Source organism: Equus asinus, chromosome 16, assembly GCF_041296235.1.
Source record: "Equus asinus isolate D_3611 breed Donkey chromosome 16, EquAss-T2T_v2, whole genome shotgun sequence".
Taxonomy (NCBI): Eukaryota; Metazoa; Chordata; class Mammalia; order Perissodactyla; family Equidae; genus Equus; species Equus asinus.
In genome coordinates, this window is record NC_091805.1 from 45,292,048 (window position 1) to 45,299,521 (window position 7,474).

A 7,474-nucleotide genomic window follows, 5' to 3' on the forward strand; every position below is an offset into this window, starting at 1 on the left:
CTAGATATGTTTGAAGAAATGTGCTCTAGGAAGAATTTTAAAACTGGGTTCCGGAAGTAAATACTTTTATGCAACAGTCCTATTAATATTCTACAAAACTATTTAAAAATGATTAGGTCACTATAACATGTCACTAAAAATACAGAGAAAACTAATAATTTTGCAGTGATTGCTACCACCCAAATGAAAGGCCCAGGCAACTGCTGAGGCAAAGAATGAACATTGTTTTAGAATTTCCATATACTCATGAATATGTCTATACAAAGAACACAAAAAGCATGTTTTGGAATTTTCTTTGTTTGAATTGTCTGAATAATTATCTCCAATTTAATTTTTTGTATGTCTATAAGACAGATGGAGAATTGAAAATGACTTAAAGAATTTCAATTTAAAAAATCCATTCCTCATAATGGGTCCTAATGATAGCACTCTTCAAAGTAGAAGTCCATCTGATGTTTTTGTTAGTGGAGGCAAAAGGGAGAGGAAATCCTACTTTCTGGAAAGCCAGCCGTGTTGGCTTTGGCTCACCGTAAGCATCAATACGTAGCAGTGAAACATACCTCACACTCCTTTCCTCCTGTTTTTTTTCATCCTTTACAGGATCTTGAACCTATTGTTTAGTAAGAAACCCTCCACCCCCTTTCTCTTCCGGTCCCAGGCACTTCGGAGCCGTGGGCTTTGGTGCAGACATGGCCAAGTCCAAGAACCATACCACGCACAGCCAGTCCCGAAAATGGCACAGAAAGGGCATCAAGAAACCTCGATCACAAAGATGTGAGTCTCTTAAGGGGATGGATCCCAAGTTCCTGAGGAACATGCGCTTTGCCAAGAAGCACAAGACAGTCCTGAAGAAGATGCAGGCCAACAACGCCAAGTGCACGTGCCAAGGCTGTCAAGGCCCTCGTAAAGCCCAAGGAAGTCAAGCCCAAGCAGCCGCAAGCTCAGTTGACTTACCTACATTACTCACCCCAAGCGCGGGAAACGTGCTCGCCCCCGTATTGCCAAGGGTCTCAGGCTCTGCCGGCCAATGGCCAAGGCCAAGGCACAAACCAAGGCCCAGGCTGCGGCTGCAACTGTGGCTCAGGCTCAGGCTCCTGCTCCCAAAGGTACCCAGGCCCCCATGAAGGCTGCCAAGTAGAGACCTCTGTCTGCCAGTGTGAGGGCGGAAGGACTGGTGTGACCCCTGGCTGGTGTCCTCCTGCGCTGTTTGTACAAATAAACCTGAGGCAGGATCTGTCAAAAGAAAAGAAAGAAAAAGAAACCCTCCCCTTTTGGGGGTTCCTTTGAAGATTTTCTGCTTTTGCTCAGCCCTGTTCTTCTTCCAATGCCCTGTTCCTCAAGTGAGAAAATAAGGATTGTTTGCATTTCAAATTCCAGGGGTTTGTGTGGTAGAGAAGAAGCTCCGGTTGCATTTTTTCTTTTCTTTTGATAATTAAGATTGGTTTGTATCTTGCACAAACATTCTTCTCATTCATTAAAAGAAATGAAATTTACTGTTCAGGTCTGGAATTTCTTCAGTTCTCCAAATGGATGACCTGTCTGCATCTTCAGAATCAGAGCGCTGGATCAGCCTCTCTTGGCTGGTGAGCTACTTGTTTCCATTGCTCTCGGCCTCGGTGCATTATCAGGAGCAAGACCTTCATCTTCAGACCTTTGGTTCCTAATCTCAGATATCGTTTCTTAAAATTATCAAGATGACTTTATTAAGCAACTGCTGAGCTACCTCACGGATACTGCCAAGGACCCAGACTTTTTCTCTACAGGGAAATAGTAGTATTACCCTTGGGACCTTGGAACAAATTTTTTTTCCTTCACAAACTGAGGATGGCCTCTGTACCTGACCTCCCGAAAAAGTGTATATTTTAAGGAAACTGCTGAGTGTTTACACAATGACAAAGACGACATAAAAGTGTCAAGTGAACAATGACATATGGAATCATAGAAACTCTGGAAGGGATGAAGTACCTGAGAAGACCTCGAGGCCAGGAATCAGCAAACTTTTTCTGTAAAAGATCAGACAATAAATATTTTAGATTTTGTAGGCCATATGGTCTTTGTTGCAACTGTTCAACTCTGCTGTTGTAGTGCAAAAGCAGCCATAGATAATAATGTGTGTGATTATGTGCTAATAAAACTTTATTTATAAAAGCAAGTGGCAGGCTAGATTAGCCTGTGGGCGTAGATTGCTGACCCCGGTCTAGACCAAACTTCTCCCAATGCAGAAACCTCTTTTGTAGCACCCAGACCATTCTATTTTTGGACAGCTATATTACCTGGAGGTTTTCTTATACGAAGCTAGGCTGTGTCTCTCTGAAACTCCCACCCACTGTTACCCCCCACCATCTCCCTCATGGACCATGGCAGTAGCCTCCTGACTGGTCTCCATGGTTCTACCTTTGCCTGTCTTACAATCTATTCTCTGCCCAGCAGCCACTTTAATCCTTATAAAATGTAAGTCAGATCATGTCATTCTCCAGCTCGAGGCCCTCTCTTGGTTTCCTATGACGTTTAGAATAGGTCAAGACGCATTACGTTGGCCCATAAGGCCCTAAATAGCTGGTTCATGACTGTCTCTAACCTCATTTCCTACTACTCACTGCTCTCTGGCCACACGAGCCTCTTGGTGTTTTTCAAACACGCTGTGTGCCTTCCCATCTCAGGGTCTTTGCACTTGTTTTAATTTCTGCCTGGAATTTCTTCTCCCAGACATTTGCAGGGCTTGCTCCCTCCCTGCATTGAAGTCTCTGCTCAAATGTCACCATCTCAGAGATACCTTCTCCTACTGCTTTATCTGTCATGCTCCATACTTTATTTTATTTTTTAACCCTGTTTTATTTTATTTTATAGAACCTAGCACTATCTAACATTATAAGTATATGTGTATAATTCTTTTATCGTTTTCCCCCATTACCCGTCAGCTTTACATTGGTAGGAATTTATGTGTCTGGTTCACTATTAAATCTGCAATGCTTAGACCAGTGACTGGTATAGGAGGTGCTCACTAAGCAATTGTTGAATGCATGATGAATGTAGCTTTGCCCTCTGCAGCTTCCAAAAATACGTATGACCCACATATTCTCATTCTGCCAAATGACAACCTTTCTACACATGAAAGCAAGTTCTACAGTCCCCCTAAATCTCCTCATGACACAGGGTATGTGGCTTTCACATCTGTGACATTTTGCATTATTCTCTTAGGTCCAATGGCTGATCACGTTCCTTAATTTTTGACCTTAGGTTTACGTGCACTTGCCCATCAGATTACACAAATCTGGCCCTGGCCTCTGGGTACCGACATTCCCCGGTCCAGTTTGATTTGGGGGAACTTTTTTCCCTGAGGTTTGCCCAGGAGCTTGTGAAAGGGAATCAAACACCCAGGGTGTGGACATTTGTCATTTCTCTTGGCTGCTCAGCGTCTGAACCCCTTCTTACATTTGAGGAATCCCCCACTTTATTAGACAGAACCTTCTATTCATCACAGAATCTGAAGTTTCCATACCCTCGCTTTCCCAGCCACCCTTGCAGCAAGAGTGCAGTCAGATGACCTCGGCTTCGCCAGTCAGACACTCTGGTGCCAAACTTTGCAGCAGAAGCCATTGAGGCTAAGAAGCAACACCTGCCCAAAATCTATTCTGGTGACACTGTGACAAGGGCAACCATGACATCCTGTTTCAGAGGCAGCAAAGGCAGAGATTCGAGTGCACCCAGCACTCACCTTCTGGCTTACCGGATAATTTCCTTTTATACTGTGTTTATTGTTTACTGTACTAGAATGTTAGCTCCACAGGGCAGGGAGCTTTGTTATGTTCACTTGTGTGTCCCAAGCATCTAGAGCAGGACCTGGCACATGTTAGGAACTCAATAAGTATTTATGAATGAATGCACCCTGAGATGACATTTTTTAATCTATCAGATTGACAAAAACTAATAAATCTGATAACTCAAGGTTGGTCAGTGAAAGCATGGGAAGTAAAGGTTTACACATTGTTGGTGAGATCATAAACTGCCTCAAACAACTTTTAAATCTAAAATTTAATATAATTCCACATCTAGGAATTTATCCTGCCACAAAGATCTTAATTCAAAGATGTTCGCTGCAGCATTATTTGCCATAGCAAAATATTGAAAATAATCTGTCAATCAGTAGGAGATTGGTTAAATAAATTATTATATATTCATGGAGTAGAGCTATATGAATTGGCATGGAAAGGTTTCTGAGTCCCAGAACAGTCTGATATAAATAGTACCTAGTACTAGTTTGCAAAGACTTAAATTTTTTTAAAAAATCAGAAGGGTATACACAAGAAAGTTTCTCTAGTGGTTGGTCTGGGGAAGATGGGAGGTTTGGGGTTGGTGGAAAGAGGAATATTTTTGCTTTTTTATTTTATGCCTTTTTAAACTATTTAATTTTTTCTGGTATGCATGTATTATTCATATTTTTAAAAACAAAGAAAATTAAATGAGATGTAATTTTTACTAATCAAATTAGGAAAGTCTTCTGGTTTTGTTTATTCTTTTTTAATGATAATACTCTATGCAGGAAAAGACGTTGTGAAATAGACACTCCTACATTACTAATGGCACTTTAAATTGTTACAATCCTTTTGGAAATAGTTTGATAATATGTAACAAAAGTCTTCAAATATTCATACCTTTTAACACTGTAAAAATTTTTAGAAATCTTAAAGGAATTAAGAGAATCTTAATATTAAGAGAATCTGAACCACATGTGCAAAATGCTTTATAGATAAAGGATCAATCAAATTATTATTTTAAACATCTCCAAACTGGAAATAACTTAAACATCCAATAACATATTAATTAAAGCACATCCATAGAAAGTTAATCTTACCTAATTATTTAAAGTGATATTTACAAAGATTTTGTTACAAAATAGACATGTTTAAAGTACAACATTGAGGGAAAAAATAGACTGTTAGATACAATGTACAGAATAATTACAACCATGTTAAAAGATAATCCTAGAAAAAAATACTGATAACAAAATGTTAGTGGGCAGTAGAACTTTTTCCTACCCTAGTTTTCTCTATTTTCCAAGTTTTCTATAACAAGCATTTATGATGTCATAATGGGAAAAAAAACCTGTTCTATAAAGAAGGAAATGAGGCATATTTGGTATGATTTGTTCATACTCAACCTATTCTGATGTTAAATTAATCTCCCAGTTTAATTTCTAAATTAAAGACGTACCATTTCTAAAAATCGACTACAGCATTTGCCAAGAATCAATCATCAAACTTGTCAATTTTTGTTACCCAAAAATACTATTTACTTATTACCAAGTGCTGCCAACTTTATCTTCTAAATATTTATTGACATCACCCCTCCTTTCCTCACCGTCTGCCCTGACTATTGGCCCTGGTTAAAGCCTTTATCCTGACCACACTTTTAGCTTCATTCTTCTTTCCCTCCATTTCATCCTCTACTCTGCCATGAAAGTAATCTTTTTACAATACTGACCTACCACGTGATTCGTTTGCTTAAACCCCTCCACGGCTTTCATGGCTCCAGAGCCATAAGAGTTCAGTTCAGGCTCCATGGCAAGCCCACCAAGTCCTCCTGACATGACCCCTGTCTTCACCTCCCCATCTCACTTCCAGCTCCAAGAATACAGAAGTGCTCACAGTTCTCTGAGCGCCCCCTGCCACTTCACACCTCCTCCACTTTGTTCACACTATTGCTTCAGTCTGGAACCCTCTTCACCTGCTAACTCTCCGCCTTCCTCAAGTCTCAGCTCTGACATCAGCTCCTCCAGGGAGACTCCTCTGACCCACCAGGCTGCTTGGGCCCCCTCCCAGTACACGCACTTCACTAGAATTTCAAAAGTGTTTTCCAAAATTAAGCAGATCAATACCACTTGTTATGCTTTCCAAGGCCTTTCACATATAGTAACACATCTAACCCCCATAATAACCTTGTGAAATAGGCAAGAAAGACATAATCCCCATTTTATAGACAAGAAATGCAAGACTCAAAGATAATATACTTGGCTACAGTCACTTGGCTCATAGGCTGGAGCTGAGACTGGTACCCAGGTGTTCTGACCCCTAATGCATGCTCTCTTCTCTTTCAACTTGCTTCCTGAGCTGCTAAGATTAGAGAGGTGAACCTGGAGAGGCTTAGGAGTTGGTAGAGAAAAGGAGGATCTAGCTGAGGGAGAATCTTGAGAACTAGTCTAAGGAGTTATTTTGGCTAGTTAACCACCATTTATTGAGTATCCATTCTATTCCAGATTTGGTGCTAGACACTTAATGCAAATTGCCTTGCCCTGGGTTAAGAGCAGGACCCCAGAGCTCTGCTACGTCATCTGATCCTCAAAACATTCTCATTTTACACACGAAAAGAAAAGTTGCCCCAAGACCACATAACTAGTAAACGGCAGAGTTAACTCAAGTCCAAACCTGTCTGATGCTGAAGCCTGTGCCCTTCCCGCTATGCAGAAGAGCCTAGTGGTTCAGAGAAGAGATTAGGCTTTGGGGTCATAAAGTCATTGATCGACACTTTCTGGTGATGGGATCTTAAGTGAGTTGCTTAACCTGCTCAGTGATAGTTTCTGTATCTCCAAATGGATACCTCCCAGCACCTTTGTGCACATAAAGTAGCACAATACCTGGCACATGGGAAGTGAGCATATGTGATAAATATGTTTATTATACCACTGAGTTGCGGAGACCTTGAAAGATGTAATGAAAAGGATGTTTGCGGAAACTCTTCTTGGCAGCTGTGCAGAAGGCCTGGGGTAAAGGTAGGGAAGGGACTGTTGCAACAACCTAGGTGTGATAGAGTGAGAACTTGGCCAAGGATGCTGGCTTTGGCAGGAGTGCAGGGGGAGAAAGAGAACGGTGAGCTCACAGGAGCATGAGCAGAAATTGTGAACATGGTTGCTAGAAGCTTTAGAGTTATACATATTATACATTTATTATATTAGTTATTTATGTTTTTAGATTAATATGTATTTCACTAAGCATTTTAACATTGTACTTTTAAGTGGTATTCCATAAATCCCAATAATGACAATGATTTTTACTAACTTTATTTCATGATCCAGGCCTTGAACTTTTAATCCATGTTACTGATGAAATTAATATGAATGATGGATATTTTTCTAACCTGACTGGAGAAGGGGGGATCTCTACTAATCAGTTAAGGCTTTAAAACTTGTCAAATACCATTATAACCACCATCAACCAGAAATCCACGTCTGTCAAGTGGAATCACGGTGTAACAAAATCTCTGTCAGACACAATGTTCTTAGTCTACAGGGTCCAAGCAGGGGAAAATAATGCCCAGTTGTTTCTTAAGAATTGATGGCTAAAAGCATTATATCCCAAACATATGCTGGTCTCTTCCTCTTTCCTCCTTGAAGGTCAGGAATTTTTAAACTGAAGTTTAGATCAGAGTGCAGTTTAGATAGCCGAAGAAAAATTGAGGGGTCCATATTGTTTACACAGAA

At 40.5% G+C, this 7,474-nt stretch overlaps 1 pseudogene; it reads left to right on the forward strand.

The window, feature by feature from the left end:
• The first annotated feature begins 654 nt into the window (after positions 1-654).
• Positions 655-2,087, forward strand: LOC106828611 (large ribosomal subunit protein eL29 pseudogene; annotated as a pseudogene).
• The last annotated feature ends 5,387 nt before the right edge of the window (positions 2,088-7,474 follow it).